Source organism: Bactrocera oleae, chromosome 5 (genome assembly GCF_042242935.1).
Source record: "Bactrocera oleae isolate idBacOlea1 chromosome 5, idBacOlea1, whole genome shotgun sequence".
Classification (NCBI taxonomy): domain Eukaryota; kingdom Metazoa; phylum Arthropoda; class Insecta; order Diptera; family Tephritidae; genus Bactrocera; species Bactrocera oleae.
Window position 1 is genome coordinate 36163343 of NC_091539.1, and position 17742 is coordinate 36181084.

The 17742-nt window shown below is 34.2% G+C and overlaps 1 protein-coding gene across 1 annotated transcript in view; it reads left to right on the plus strand.

The window, feature by feature from the left end:
* The first annotated feature begins 444 nt into the window (after window positions 1-444).
* rst (roughest) overlaps window positions 445-17742 on the plus strand; it is a 55022-nt gene continuing 37724 nt past the window's right edge. The window contains exons 1-2 of the mRNA XM_036371648.2: window positions 445-1564; window positions 11576-11625. The gene's annotated coding sequence lies outside the window, so the exon portion shown is untranslated. The remainder of the gene's footprint in view (window positions 1565-11575; window positions 11626-17742) is intronic.

Below are 17742 nucleotides of genomic sequence, written 5' to 3' on the forward strand. Positions count from 1 at the left end.
TTATTTTGTATTGACGCTGAGCTGTCGTTGGATTGAAGGCGGCTCACGTGAGCGCGTGTGTGGTGTATTTTTTCATATATTTACCATATTTGGGTGAATTTCCAACTGCCAACATACGACATTAGCCTGTTTGGTTGGCCTCTGGCGCCTCATCGGTGGGCTGTATTGCTACCACACCGCATCTACCATCACACCTATACATTCGTACATGTGGGTTTATTTCGTCGTGTGTGTGTTGGCGGCGTCTTGTTTGCTCGTGCGCTCGTTGTTTTCGTTTGTTGGGTGGATTAATATTGTTCGTATGCTATGCTAGCGGCTGTTGTTGTGGCTTCTTCGATTGCCTTCTGCCTGTGCGGCACTGTTGTGGTGTTGCTGCTGTTGCTGCTGCTCATATATGCTTTGGCTCCAGTTATATCCATCGTTTGGGTTGTTGTGCTCGCACGTCTGGAGTGAGCGCTCATTACGTGTTTGACTCTGGTGGTGTACGTTTCGTTTTTACACGTTCAGGCGCGCGTCAGTAGCGGTTCGACTCGATTCGTTTATTCGTCAATTAATAAACCAATGCACAAGAAAATTTGGTGCGGCTTTGCATTTTCGTTCATTGCGTTTATTTGTGTGAAACTTTAATTGAAAGTTTAGAAAAGCTTTTTCTGTGTACCTTATGGGAAAAAAATGTTACATATGAAATGCGAAGTGGAATTTGTGTTTTGAAGAAAAACATATTAAAAGTGATATTTGGTAAGCTGGCTTTTAGGGTTGAAGGAATAGTAGACAAATAGAATTCAGTATCCCAACAATGAAAGTGGAAAACTACATTTGTATGGCCGATTGTAATGTTTGAAGAAATTTTAACACAAATAAACAATAAATTAAAAATTAGCAACATTACAACAAATACCAAACATATAAAACGTGCATTTTCTGTTGCTGATTTATCAATAAATTCGTTGAGAACTGCAGTAAACAGCTGACAAAATAGTCGTATTAGTGAAAAATGCTGACGATACAGCTGTGGCATTGAGCAGTGACGACAATTTACTCAAAACGAAAATAAAACAAAAAGTGATTTTTTCGTAAAATACAAAAACATAAAACAATTGCCATCACGTCTGGATTTATTCAAAAAAATATACTTGGTGGCAAGAAATTTTTAAAATTTTAGAGAAAATAGAAAGATAATAAAAACATATTGTAAAATATTTTTTAAATAATAAAAGTGAGTGAAGTTCAAACTAAAAATATAACACTATAAAATTATTTTTAAAAATTTAACCAAATGTGTTAGTCAAATTGGGCGTCTAATTCAATAAAATATAAAATTTAATAACAAAGTGCATACAAAATTGAGTGCTTACTTAAGGGGCAGTGAGAATAAAGTTGCTAACAGTTATCAGCAAAACAATTAGCGCTTTTATTTCTTTTGTAACGCCCATAAACTAATAAGTAATAAATATTGTGGCAAGTGAGAAAATTTTACAAAGGATATTTTACACAATGGAGTATGTGGCACATACATAAGAATCGATATGCTTCCTGCTTACGGATAGCCTAGCATTAAGTGTCAGTAAGTAGAACTCAAATGAAAACATTAACAAGAAAGAAAATTTTTCAAACTACAATAGTTAGACAAAAAGAACAAAAAATAACTTTTTTAAAAAGTGAAAGGCACCAAAAACATAATTTTTTTCGAGAGAAGGAAAAAGGTATACAAACACTTCAAACTCTGCAACACTAAAAAGTTTTAAGTGGGCGCCGGCCCTCGTCCAATATCAGTGCATGAGTTTTAGGGTGCCTAAAACAGCGTTTTAGAGCAGAACATATTTTTAGTAGCAAGCACTTACGCGTCTTGCAACATGAGTACATACTTCAAAAAACTCCATGTCATAAGTATGCAATAAGAGCCGCTGAAAGAGGCGAGTGCAACACAACAACACAATAATTTATGTACATACCCACACAGCAACAAGCACTTGTAATTAAATATGAGCATATGCACATGTCCACAATGTTGCTGATAAATACGCCGGGTCAGCGTGCATATCTGACCTGCATTAAGGCGAGTGCGAGCAATGTGGCAACAACAAACATAAATGCCATATATGCACATGCGTACATATGTATGCATACATGCTGTTGCAGGTTGTACGTCAGTATAATAGATGAATATAATATTCTACAAAAACAATAATAATACGAAAGTAATCGAATTTTCTCATGCTGCGTTTAATAACAAAACGCCTCAGATTTTTGTTTGCGAGCAAAATGTGTTCAACTGCAATACAAAGAAATTCGAACTCGAAATTAATTTCAAAGCATTAAAAATCAATGCTTTATAGTAACCGTAAACACAAGCATATACATGCAGTCATTAAAATGTCTGCAACACTTTGCTCATCTGCTGTCAGACAAGCAGACAAAGAGCTGCCAACGCTTGTGGCAGCAAACAGCTTCTTGCCACGTTTATAACGGGCTGTTTGAAAAACAGTTTTGTGCCAAATATTGCATGCCACAAATTGGCCCTTACCGTTGTCAATTTACAAAATACACTAAACACTTTGCTTTTTTTTCTTTTTTGCGATTATGCTAACACAGCAACATATGTTAGCCCTATCTTGCCCAAAAGAGAAAATTGAAAGTACAATTGTATGCAATTATATTGGCATGTTGTTGTTGTCGCCACTGCTGTCAATGACCATCATTTAAGCCTTTACCGCCCATTCCATTATACATTATTGTTTTCTATGCTTTTTTTGTCAGTTTATTTGAGTCAACACTATTGCGTCCTTTCATCAATTTTTGCTGTGTTTTTGGCTTTGCATTTTAGCACGTCTAGATTCTCCGTTCATCTTTTAACTATATTTTCGCACTTTTTCTTTGCATCATTGTTATTGCTGTTATTGACAGCAATCAGCAGCATCCAAAATGTGTCGCATTGCTTGTTGTAATTTGTTTTTTTCTTTGCTCCTCTCACAGTTATTATGTTTTTTGGCTTACATTCTGTTTTATTTCAAGTAGTGCCTCCTTAACTCGTGCTTCTAACTTTCAATATTTGCGTGCTTTCAACATTCATCACTTATCTTTGTTTCGCTACATCCAGTTTATAAAAGATTGAGTAAAATGTTCAAAATAATTGCTTTAATTTATTAATAATTTCTATATAAAAATATATTTTAATATCATTATTTTACGGTAAAATTAATAGCAGCTATTATATATCTTTGTTTTTTTTTGATATATAATAGATTTGTTTTTTAAACACATTCATCAATCATATTTTTCGTAAAATTTAAAATTTTAGGTTTTTGAATACCACTTTAAAAAGTTTGAGCAACTCGGTTCTTATAATACTAATGCTGTTTTTATATTAACAACTCAATATCGTTATCTCCTATGATTCGAAATCAAAATCTATGATTAGGAGCTCACAAGATGCTTGTAACGAAAATTGTAAGTCGAAACCTCTGTCTAGAGTTTTGCTGCCATACACGTTTATTTTTAAACTCCAATAGATCGTAATATATAACATGCTTTCTTTAAGAAAGTTGAAGGCTACGAAGAAGGTTGGAATGTAAACTTAAACTATTTTCAAATATTAAAATTTAATTTTACAAGATAGAACGATTACTTTGGCTGCACCGAAGCTTTTATTCTCACAGGTGAAATTCTTAAAGCATAAAAGGTTAAAAAAAATCTTTATCTTGATTTCGGTCAGTCAGTTGGTATAGTAGCTATATGCTGTAGTGGTCTGATATGGGCGATTCCCACAAATAACCAAGTTCTTGTTTAAAAAAGTAGATGTGATAAATTGCATGTCGATGAGGATTATGGCATCTGTCATAGATTAACTGCTTGGTTAAGTTGAAAAATATTCCGACTTTTGCTACTAATTTTTACCAGCAAGCTTTATTTATTTAAGTAGATTACCGAAAATTCAAACAAAGATCGATAAAAATTATTAAAAATAATAGACAGATATTATAGTTTGAAAGGAAAATATTAAAATACATAAAAAAAGGCCAAGAAATAGTCAGTATTATTTATATATGATATAAATTTTAATTTTTATCGATATAAGATCTTCGAGCAGTCATAAAATACATACCATACATTAAAATATACATAAATTTTTCAAATAATCGCAATTATGCTTTGTATACCTCTCATTCGTACACTTTCAAAAAAGCATACTGTAAAGTGTGAATCCCTTACAATCGCCGTAGTGCTTACTTTTAATGCTTAGTTATTAAATTTTATATCAGAAAAGGTATCAGAAATCTATAAAAATTTTACACTTCACACTGCATGAGCTACTGTTGCAACATACTTACCACATATTATTATTTGAGCACATACTACAAATACTTTTATATTCATGATAACAATATTAAATTTACTTACTTGTGTCTATATGTACACATTGGCTCAAGGATTGATGGTCACATGCCAGCTATTGAACACTGGACAATCATTATTTAAGCCTCTGCAAATGTTGGTCTGCAAGTATCTTAAATTGGCACAAGTCACTGGCATAATTAATTTTTATCTTGCTGGCAAATGAAAGAAACGCAGACACACTGGGACAGGCGCGTAAATAGTTTGTAGTCACAGCAAATCGGCCGAACGCCAACGACAATTAATTAATATGCGTGGCAATGGGCTGTGAGTGAAATGGGCCAACTGCCACAATAAATTCAAATGAATTGGAATGATGCTATACAAATACCAAATTGGAATTGTGAATTAACGGTACTACTTTTCAGAATATTTTTCTTCTTTTTAATTTTTTTTTATTGAGTTTTGTGTCTTTTGATACTGTTATAGCGGAGGGGTGAATGTGTGTGTGTTTCGTTTCTAAATACAAAGAAAAAATGTAAATGAAAATGGATTGTATTGGATCACTTAATAAAATGGAATGGTGGGGAGTAAACATTATGTATATACAAAAATGCTAATGTCTTTAAGGCAATCGCTGTACCATTTGTGTTCGATTGCTATAATGATATTGTTGTTGTTGCGATTTTTAATGATTTTGACTTTCAACAACAGCGAGCGTTGCGTTAAAAAGTCAAATTTGATGACTTCTATATGGTATTTGTATTTGTATGAAAGTATTGTGTACATTAACTACATTGTATTTGTTGCTTTAGTTTTATTTGTTGCTGTCACTGCTGACAGTTGATCAAGCACATTGAATATCATCAATAAGACATAATATATGTATTTCACTTTATAAACATATAATATTTTTGTTTCAGATAAACACACACTCACAATTTTACGCGTTTGTGCCACAATATCGTCAGCATTGCCAGTTAAAGCTGAGCTTTACATTGCCCTTGCATGAAAATTGAAATATTCCTCCTCCTCATTATAGATATTTTCCGAACGTGTAATAAGCACTTAACCAGTTACTCACACAAACACACGATTGGCTTGTGCTGTTATCCTTTGCTTTCACTCCTTTATGCCCTACCACCGCATTTACAAGCCATCAGCTGTCATAATCAGTTGTGATCTGCTCATTTCCACTTTTGATTACTTTGTTTACGCTCACTAAAATTAATGCGGAAAAAGTTTATGACTGCGCAAACACACTTTTACATATACATACATAAGGCAGTGTATACACATGCATATGTACAGGCGGGATGCCAAGTTTCATAGCCTGTCATTCGGCGCTGTTTTTGTCACATTTTATAATCCTCTAGCACAAACTCTCGCGAAGTTACTGCTCTTCATCAGTTAATATATGGTATGTTTTTACATTGCATAAACTTAATTTTTAACATATGTATGTATGGACGTATTATATGCATATATGTACGTATATATATTGTATGTGTTTATAAGTACTTGATAAGTTGGCTGTGTCGCCAATGCGGTTGGCCTGTGGACAGCGGTGGTATTATGGTGCTAGTTTTGCAAAATGTCACTTCATGGCATTTTAGCACTTGCTTTCCAACAACTACAACAACAATAACTATTATTTACTACCTCAAAGCTGGCCTTCGTGTATCATTTGCCACTTTTAATGCGCCCAACATTATTACAAAATTACTTGGGTAGTGCAATATACTGTGTCCTTTATGAATCAATATGAGATTGTGTGTGGGTGTGCGTGCATCAATTTTTCAACACTATTCTTGTATATCAGTGACTTAGGGAATTATGAGACAAAAGTTTAGAAATGATGTGAGGATTGCTAAAAATTGCATAACTATATTATGCAATATCCAAAATATATTAATCTTTTTTTAAATCGATATATTCCTGTAGATATTTGCAAATTTTAAAGACGATATAAACATTTTATAAATAAAATTAGGTATACTTAAATATAGCTTTCCACTTTAGTGTAGATATAATATGTTTTATATTTGAAAAATTTATACGTTTAATATTTTTTAAATATTTATAATGCCTAGAAGCTGAACTTTCTAAATAACTTTTAGTGGAGTAGACTTTGGTAGGGTTTTGAAAATATTTTTATAAAATATAAACACAAATTGTATATTTGGTTAGTTTATTGTGCCAATACTAGAAGACCCCAGCCACGCCTTCCTGTGACTAAGGTATAACTAAATTATATTTGAGTAAGCTGTTTTACAGAGCCAGTTTTGATTTAATTAATTATTTTGTTTGTCTGTGAAAATGCTTCCAATTAATTATTATTTTCCGTACACAATAGTGCTGAAATTATCTGGCAATTAGCCTTATCCGATTGTAAATAGAATTTTGTTCATCTGTTAGTAATGGCTCACTCTTTGCAATAATTTTAGTTAAATTACATGGTCTTATTGCTTATACTTAAATATCATTTATTATACTTTAATTTACTTCAATATGTTTAATTAAATGACATAAATATGAATGAGGATAGCATAATCGTCTTCTTCATGAAAAAATACATATACATACCAATTTTCATAATGATCGGTCAAATGGTTTCTTTGTCTATCGATTTCACATCCTTCTTTATACATATATATACAGATTAGGAAGAAAATTCGTCTGCTGAACAAAGATGTTTCACGGAATTTGATGAAATCGACGCGAACGATCTCAATTTCCAACAAGACGGTACGCCGCCTCTTGATTCACGTCCAAACAGGGACACATTGCGTGCAAAGTATTTTCGAAAAATTGCCCATAATTCCAGCCAAAAAGCTGCATCGGGTCATCAAAATTTGGCATAAATGGATAATTTTGTTCTAATCATAAACAGTTCTCTACTCTCTGCAGTTTATAGGGTCCCGCCGCTTCCTTTTGAGTGTTACAAACATAGTGGTAACTTAATATACCCTGTTCAGGATATAAAGATAATAATAAGATAATTGGCCATATGAAGTGGAAACTACAAATATACAAACATTTTTATATACAGCAACGCAGCTTTCATACCAACACCAACTCATAAAAATATCCAGACTTGAAGAAATTCAAAATATTGTATCGAAATTTACTTCCGACTACATGTCCGTTACATTGTGGCGAATCACTTTATGAATACAAGTGCATACTAATATATATTTACATACACACACACACACACATAAACATATGTGCGTATGTGTTTTCATATGCCGGTCGTTGAAGCGCAAAATTTGTTATGTAAGCTGACAACTCGCTCAAGACCGGATGTAATATGCTGCCTGGCATCAGTGTTTATCTTGACTTTCTTAAGACTGCTCAGCTATTGATGGTGCTGGTGGTGGTCTTTTGCAGATTGCTGTTGACACTTCGTCTTGCACACTTGTGTTGTCGCCCAACGCTTGCTCAAAGACATTTAGCCACAAAGCATCTTTCGCGGTGACTCTCTCACACCGCTGCTGCCTCGGCCGAAAAGCTGACAATGTTCAGCAGACCTGAAGGGTTGGTCGCGCTAAGACTCGCTTTGTGGGGTAACTGTAAGTTTGCCTTCATCAGTGGCGCGTGCAATTGTGTCATGGCAACAACAATAACAACACCAACACTAACTACAATTATACATCAGGCTGCTGGGTCCATGCTGCAGTATCTTTGTAAAAAGCTCAGTGTCGCCTCGTCTGCTTGTCGCTCAGACTTCTTTTGACAAAGCTGGCGACAAGCGTGGCTGTTGACGACCAGCCGAAGAAAGTCGTCAACACCACCACAGTCTTGTATCCGCTCGAGTAATAACATAATAAGGATATTGTAGAACATTTTCCATAAGCAAGTGGTTGGCCGTCATGTAGAGTCGTCGCGTTGGAGGGTGCGAAATCGCTGCCATGTATTTTATCCGGAAGATGCATGCATATATTATTTACAGTATGTACTGCATATATAAGAGCATGTGTGTGTGTACAGTTAATATGAATACTTGAACACACATTCGCCTCTGCTAGTTGATTGCCAATTCGTTTTATCTCTTACAAAAAGTTTGAAATAGTTTAACATATATAATTTTTCGTTGGGGTTGTTCTATTCTATCAGCAAGACGGGAAATGTTAGGAGTTAAGTCAATTTAGAACTTTTCAAAATCGAGTATTTTTAACTGAAAGTACACCTTGGGGTCCTAAAAATATTATTTAATATAGAGTAGTGTAACAAATTAATAATTTTAATACACTATACTGTCGGATCGCTTGGGTCATTTAGCTTCAACAAGTAAAAATATAAACTAATTTTTCTCAAAACTGGGGAAATTTTAATGGTTAGTTGACTAGTATACTATTTATGATTTTTTGTTGTTATTGCAATTTTATTTGTAAACAATTTTCTGCTTAGTTTAAGTAAACAGTTTAACTGTTTCACAAATCCGCCATTTTGCAAAAACAGATATAAAGCCGAAAACACATAATTTACCAGCAAATCTTATGCAGACTAGGAGACAGTTTTATATTTAGTTTCAGTTAGCACCAGTTTCTAGAAACACAGCTCGCTGCATAGGCCTGCTAGAAAAAGAAGATTCCAAAGGTTGGACAAGTAGTCGTCATGTTGTAAAAAAATTTTTGAATAAATTTTTGTTTAAACCCAAATATATGTCTAATAAAGCATGATAGAGAAAAATTACAATCTTTTTTCTATACAAGTGTCTCAGAATTGTCAAAGTTACGCCGTAAATAGGCCTATCTTATAGTAGTTTTTATGTGGTTTACCTTTGAAGATCTAAAAAATATTAATAATACGATACGTATTTCAATATGAGATGAATTTGTTTAAAGCTGAAATTTAATAAGCATTTCTTGATTTTAGTATATTTTTCGAATTTTTTATTGAGAAAATCTAAAAAAAATATTTAAGACTAAATATAATATATTGGCGTACTTTTTTGTACATTAATATATGCCAGCGAGTAATAGCTTTTATTATAGCAATTCTTATTTATTCTATGAAGATGTAATTTTATTATTTTATTTTACAAGTTTTTTGAGCTGATGGCTAAAGGTCTGAAGCATAAAAATTGCACAGAAAAATATCAAAGACTATTTCATATTATCTCTTACATAAAATATTGCAAAACAACAAACTTGTTTAAAACTTCAATTGTTTCTGTCATCCGTTCCCCAATTTTTTTTTTTTTTTCTTGGCAGCTTACTGGCTTTGAGTATTGAACGCGCATGTGCTGCATTGTATTGCTCAACCAACAGCTTACTAATCCGCTCTATATTTTGTTATATCACTTTGCTTATTTAATTTCCATTGTATTTGTTTTGAAGACAGTACAGCACACATATTTACTCAATCAACTTTATTTTTAATTTACCTAAAATGGTTTTAATATTACAAATTGAACGCAGCTGACAACCGAGTGCGCCACTTCCGGCATTCAAACATCCCCCCAACCATAATCTAATTCCTAAAACATTTACCATCACTCCATAGCATTACATATTTTTAAGGCTGTATGTACAACAGCTACAACGCAACACCACCCACCACATTTTGGATTTAAAAGAATATGCAACCCTCATCACAGCGCCTGCTAAACTTTGTAACATTTTGAACACTTCTGTTAAACCCACACTCTTTTTCCATTTTGCTAGTTCGGTATGCTGAATTATTTTCGTATTTTTAGTTTATCCATTTTCTCGGCGACCACTTAAGCAATGTCCTTGCAGCCCTTTCCCTGTGTATTTATGTACATACATTGTGTGCATTTATCCAGCCATCTTTGTATTGTGCTTTGTTTCACTTTTCACCACCCCCCTCACACTCAGAACTACCCTCACCCATACGCACTCATTTGCCCGTTTGTCCGTGCACTTGTATTTTATATCCACAAAATGAGTCATGCAAAGTATCGAAACAATGTTGCCGGCGCTTAGCTTTACACTTGCAACACACACATAGTATATATTATATATTTACATACATACATACATAATATATCTACTCAATTTATACCCTCATACGGTCATGTACACTTGTAATTCGGTCTGTACTTGTTGTTGTCGGCATTTTTGTTTATTCTCTTTTAGTTTATTTGTTTTGTTATTTCGTGTTATTCGAAAGCTTAGCGTGTAAACACACAGCGCAGAGCGTTTTTTCTTCACCTTCTCCAGCTGCTAACACCCCAAGCACCTTATGAGGGTTGGGGAGCGTTTTGCGGACTTCGTAGCTGTTCTGCGTTATTTGTGCACCATTTTGTGGCAAGTTAGTTGGCAAGAAAGTAATTTCACATTTTTTACTACTTTTCCATGCACTTTCGTTGGCGTTCGTTCGGTGTTTCTTTATTCAATAAAATACGAAATCAATAAAGTAAGGCGAGCACTGTTGTTTATTTTAATTTGTAAATACTCCTCACTTACATTAACTTGCGTATATTTTACTTTATGTGAGCAAGTAAGGAGGAGTATAAATCATTAGAAAGCTTTGCTTACTTTTTATTGCTATGTGTGAAGATGGTAGTTGAGCGTGCAGCTATTCCTGATGTACAAACCATAGATTGCAATTAAGTCACAAAACTTAATAGATGCACTACACTTAAGTAAATAGTAACCATTTTAGACTTCATCTTCGTTTTGTATAATTTTCCAAAGTTAAAACGCAAGCGCTTGAAGTTTGCTTAGAGCTAAGCTAAGTGCGAAAGTTTGCGGGACGAAAGAGCCGAAAATGTTATTGATTTTTTTTTCAAGAAATTATGTAAAATTTGCTAAGCTAAGTCCTGTATAAATAAACCGCCGTAAGATTTCTTCGATTCGCCATTCACTATCTCTGGTCGCTGATCTCTTGGCAAAAAATTTACATGTAAAAGCAACATCAAAGTTAGCGAGCTCGGCCTAGAGCCAAGTGTTTTTTTTTTATTTAAGGCGGAATTAAGAGTGCTACAAAATTGCTTAAATACATATTAGTGGACATATAAGCTTGCAACATAAGTAAACAGCTGGTATAGTTCATTCGATATGCTACTCCCTAGCGTTTGACGAATCACAAAGCCATAATCATTTTTTTAATGCGATGAGTTCACTATAAAAGATATCTAAAAATATAGAGTGTATTTCTATAATTAAGAAGTTTCTCGTAAATCTTCAATTTTCAATGTCTATCAATCATCTATCTATCAATATTCAATATCTAACATTATTTTATTTATTTTATTTTTATTTCTTCGCAGTACTTCCATCTTGCATAACATTATGTGGCAGTTAAGTTGTTTTTAACAAGGTGAGTTTTGAAAGGAAATATTACTATAACTTTTCTCTTTAAACTTAAAAAAAAAAAAACGATATACCATATACCGTATTCTAAACAATATCTGGAAAATGTTTGTAGTAATGAAGAGCCGAAGAACATAAGTCAAATACAGATAGAAATTTTACACTGTCCTTTCTCAGAACACCAATTCGCTTATACCATATAAGGTCCATTTTAAAATAATATTTTTATACAGTCTCTCAGTTATTGAGATATCAATCTCATTTGTCGGATCTGCCGATATCGGACCGCCATAGCATATAGCTGCCATACAAATTAATCAATAAAAATTAAGGTATTGTCCTAGACTACGGTACAATCTACGAACAAATAAATTCTGATCAGACTATTATCGTAGGAGTATCGCTGGCATACAAACTGACTGACTCCGTTCTTGTATGGTATAGAAAAGTTTTTAATTTGACAATATATCTTTCCATAATTTGGCATGTATTATTACCCAAGGCATCGCATGTGCATATGCATGTATGTGCAATTTAAAGTTCATGTCTAACAGTATTACGTAACTGTATTAAATATTGCGTAATATGTGATGCTCTTCTTTTTATTCCTTGCTTAGAGACCTTTAAGTCCTGTTATACCTTTATTGAATATTTCGTGCCGAGTGAGTTACAATTACTCTAATTGCATTTTCTCTCATCCTTGAGGTAATACTGCTTTGTCGCATATGTGTATATGTGTATGTCTGTATGTTTAAATTGTCTGCGAAGCCATAATAATTAGTTATAATCGGCTTACGAATACTCCAATTCCCTTTCAACCATAGAGATACTTATGTAATCGAATCACTTAACAAACTATAAATTACATTCGAGAAATGCCCTCTATTGCATATGTATGTATATACTATATATTATGAATATTTAAAAACCACTCTGGCAGCTTATGTGCAGCGCACACCACATTTTGACTACTTAACTTCAATTGTTACAGTGGCAAGTTTAAATGTATTTTGTTGCACATAAGTGCAGCATAAATACAAATTTATGGTAAGTGCATGCGAAGTTAGTCACATATTCATCTGTATATATAGGTGCATTACAGGTTATATATAATACAAACAGTTTTAAACTCCTTACTTATACGTAACAATGTAAAGAGGTGTCAGTGGGTGCCAATTTTTTATATATACGTAGCTAGGAACTAACGCATATAGTTATATTCTTTATGTAATGATATTTCACATTTATGTATTTTCATATAGTGCCACAAAATGTGGCATACAATTGTCATGTGTGGTTTACTAGTGTACATGAGTAGAAGTGTCGACCCATCATCGAGACCAACGCCACCCAACGTAGGCGTACTCCTGACTCTACCGTACTGCATTGTCAATGGTGAAATTCCCGGTTGATCTCCAACCGAATATTTGTGTATTTGACTGTCACTTTGTCAGACAGACAAAAGTACAAAATTGTCATATGTTCGTTCTTTCGTATTTTTGTTGCAACTGCCATGCTACTGTTGCGGCTGTTAGCGTTGCAGCCGCCACTGCTACCACTATTGTTGTCACAGCTGATGTTGACAGTTATAAGGCAATGGTAGCAATATTGGTTTTGTGTCAACTCGAATACAGTCTATTTGAATGTTTTGCATTCCCCAGCCGCTTGGCTGCCTTGCGCGTGCCGCCCTGTTGCCTCGCCACTTCCGCTGCTGACTCTTGTCTGTTTTGTATGACTTGTGTTTTGCTCTACAGCGTTTATGCCATATGTCTCCCTAATCGGATCACACTGGCTCAGAAAATTGTTGTAGTAGATTTTATGGCACAACCAGTGAACTGCCAGCATTTGGCTCTGGCAAAGAGTTGAACAACCCACATTGAGGTTGGTAACAGCACAACACAACAAAAAAAAGGTAACAAAAACAATAGAAGAAGACGCTAAAAATGGCTTATATTGTCCCATACAAAAGCACTTGGAGCAGCAAATTGACAAGTGTTTGCATATGCGACTGCATGTACTTCCATATTTGCGTATATGTGTGTGTGTGTGTTTGCAGGGGAAATGCTCGTAAATAAATTAGTAAAGTTGTGGAATATAACTTTTGTAAAATTCCACACAAGCATTCTTTTTCTGATTTGTTGGATCATTTGTTTCGGAAATTGAAGAGTGTTTTGTCAAAATTTTTAGAAAAGTTGGTAACAATATATGCAAATTACTTAAAGCAATAATATGAGTAAATACCATTATTAAAATTTTATTGTGAATTTATGAAAGTTTATAAAAATGTTCTGCATAATATTCAAATTCAGTAATACAAATTTGTATTAATAACCAACTAATGCTTTACATTTATAAAACACAATAGATATTATACTTCATTAACTAATATCGATTACGGCTCTTATATAGTTTATCACCTTGACTCTCAATATAGTCAATAGTTTCAACAATTTGGACTTGGGCGCACAAAAATTTTAATGCTGTCTTAAATGTGGCCGATTGGCGTCAGATGTTCAACCAAGTTGCCCTAGTTTCGACAATAAAAGCGACGGGATTACTGATTTCGAGTTGAACTTCGACTTTGTTTTCATTTTTGCATTTTGCATTTATATGCTCTCTCCTAAGCTGTTATCTTGCCCATGATTTTGATTTTGGTTTAAACGTTCACTATGACAGTGACTTCATTGCGCCCCAATATTTATACAGATTTCAACCAAAAGAAGGTAAGGTTAATTTGCGCAAAAACAGACATCTTTCTATGAATTTTTTGTGACGACACAGTCTCACAGGTCACAGGTCTCTTTGTTACAACCAATGTTACAGTTAAGTATTTTTACTAACGGCAATTGCAGCAGTTATTCGGACATGTCTCGGAAAAAAGGAGAATTGCGGGGACCTCTTAGCTTGTTGCTGAATCATTTGACATCAAAGAATCAAGATTCATTCGTTTGATCGGAGTTAGGTAAAGCCAAGTGAGTTTGTAGACATTTTAATTTTTTTTTTTTTTGTACACTTTGAAGGAAAAAACTAGTTTTTCGGTTAATATTTTTTTGTTACACATAAATTCTAACAAATTTGCAAATAAAGGTACTCATAAAATATCTACAGCAATAGTGTTCAAAGGCTTTTCAATTACATAAATACGCTGGACTTCGTAGGAAAATTGAAACAAAACAAAAAAGTAGAAAAAATCGGTTAATACTTCGATTTTCTTTATGGATAGTGCAAATAGTAGCAGGGAATTAAAGTAAAAGTAATGAAATTTGCATTCGCATCTTAGAACATTTTAACAGACTTAGAAAAAAAGTGGGATGCACTAATAACTAAAATAATTTTTTGGCAATATATTTCAAAATGCCAAAAAAAAATTAATATTTGACACAGTTATTCTAGCAACAAATCATTCCCTTGACCCACATTCGGCAAACAGTTTATTACAATATATTTCGAAAAGTTCAGCCTTCATATAATATTTATTACTTATACCACTACGAACCAAATATACTTGTATTTGTGCAGCAATAAATTTGTTACAATCAATTTGCCAACAGTTGCCAACTAATGTCCGCTTTTCTATTTTCACACAGAACACTAACAAAATTCAAATAATACAGAGAATCAGCTGCAAATCGCTGACGCCACATGCTGTGACGAATTGAATTGAACTACTTTAGAAACAAACAAACAAACACATAAATAAGAGTTCAACTCATAAAGTGACGTCAGCTTTGGCCGCTTGGCGTTGCTATCTTGTATGATTGCTTTGCTGCCCATGGCTTAGGCGTAGTAAGATTTGTTTTCAGCCAGTTAGGCGCCCCCCATCGGCTCTTGGCTGCCAGCAGCAGCATCAGCGACAGAAGCCAGAGGAGGCACTAACACTGCCACTTATATGCTTGCTTCTAACTACTGCTGCCTTGTTGTCCTATCGTCCACCCTTAGCATCAGCTTATTGCTGATTAAATGTCAAAATGTGATAAGCGACAGCGTGGCGCTGATTTTACAGCCTCAATTGTCGTTAACTCGGCTGTTTGCTCCGCACCCCCTGTTAGCTGTGACGAAAGCACTTGGCCTCAACATCCTTTCGTGCCATGTCGTTGGTGTCATATTCTTGCGCTAGTGGCTTGTTCTATTTGAACGGCGTAGTCTTATGCTGCCTCTTCTTCATCTCCTTCGCCTGACATTTGCCTTTTCAATTTGTGCCGCCTTAAGTTTTATTGTGCATTCTTTCGCTTTTATATGACAATTGTATCGTGTTTCAAAAGCAAGTTGAAATTTATGTTAAACAAATTTAAAGTTGAACTCTCAGAAAATTTACTGCTTCCACCTTGTCTGTACCAAAAAAATAATGCTGTACTCAAATAGGGATATGTTTCTCATATTCTACTCATGTATCGACGAAGCGCTGTAAATCACTCAAACATTTGTTGAGGCGTCTGGTATTGATTCTAGTCTATTAACCCGATTTTTCAAAGGCTTATCTATTAAGAAGTTGCCAATCTAGTAAAAGCTTAAGAGCGTGGTGAAAGTAACTAGATATTTTCACCTTAGTTTCCTCAGTACGAGATTGTCAATCTTCCCTCTAGTATTTACTTTTCGAAGATCGAAAAAGTTGAGTAATATAACACAGCAAAGTCTCGGCTGACTCTTAAATAATAAAACAAATTTACTTGGAGAACTGTAGGCGGTTAAATCAATGAAAAAAAGTTTAAAAATAATATAGAAGCATATATCTTTAGTTAGTTATCAATTTAGATCAACATAGCGCCAATAAATGCTGATGCTAGATATACTTATATCAAAATTGTTAAAGAGCATTGAACTATTCCACTCAAACAAGCTTCTTAATCCATCCATAACAATTCATTCATTGCGTCATATGTATAAATATTATATATGTCTTTCTTTACGTAATAATACTTTCCAATAACGGCCTAGAGTTCACTGTTCGATTAGAATACTCAGATCGCTTAAAATTAATAACCTACACCTACTTCCTTTTTTACTAAAAATAATTCCACTTTTTCTCTTAGATATATATACAAGTACTGTACTTGTTGTGCTTGTTCAACACCAGAAGATTATTTCAGCTAATAATAGCTATTATAGGTTCTAACGCTCATGAATCGCCAAAGCAGCTTAAAAATCACCCACATATGCTTGCACATGTGTGGCACTTCCAAGTGGCCACACATTGTTGTCTTTACAATATAAATGCATAAGTCAAAATAAGTACCTACAAAAGCAGACACTGCTTTTTCAGGTTAGTTAGCATTTCCTGCTGCCACACAGGCGCGCTGAAGCATGTGTGGCAAGTAATGTTATTTCAGCGGCTTAAGTTGCCTACATATTGGTACATATTTACATAAGTATGCGATTGTGATTTCCCAACCAATAATTAAGAGTTAGACACATAACAAATATATACTTCTCGTTGGTTACTTTGCAGGTATCAATTCAAGCCTGCGAGAAAGTAGCAAAATCGGAATAAAATAAATACATATATAAAGAACACAGGAGGGCAGCTTGTTGAGTGGAGACTCACTCGGCTTAGGCCACAGAATATATAAAGACCTACATAGATACTTATTTGTATTGCATTGTATTGTATGTGTGTGTATGTGGCGCTGTATTTGACTAATTAAAACGTTACCTATTATCATAATTCAACGATTTATTGTTGCTACCTTCCTGTTTTCCTCTGGGTTTCGCTTTTTGTTTCTTCCTTCTCAAGCCGATCACTTCCTTCTCTGGTGATTGTCGCCGTATTAGCATTTTGGAGTTGGAATGTCGTTGGATATTTGTACATATGTATGTATGTGAAAAGTTGGCTTTATATATAAGCATTTGCATGCGTCGCTTTGTTCGTACCATCGAGACTTGTTAACTCGTTATTGGTTATCAAGTAGGCCGTTTCCCTTACAACATCGCGTTTTTCTACTGTTTCTTTCATAATTTCTCATTCATTGCTTTAGCTTGTGCATGAATTAATTTGTTTACTTTCCTCTTTAAATGACATCCACTACAGCACTGTCTTGTGTCGTCGCAGAGAAACAAAGGTGAAAAAAGAAAAGCTAGCGGTTGCGAGTGAGCGCTAAAAACACTATTAAGTCTCGACTCGCTTCAT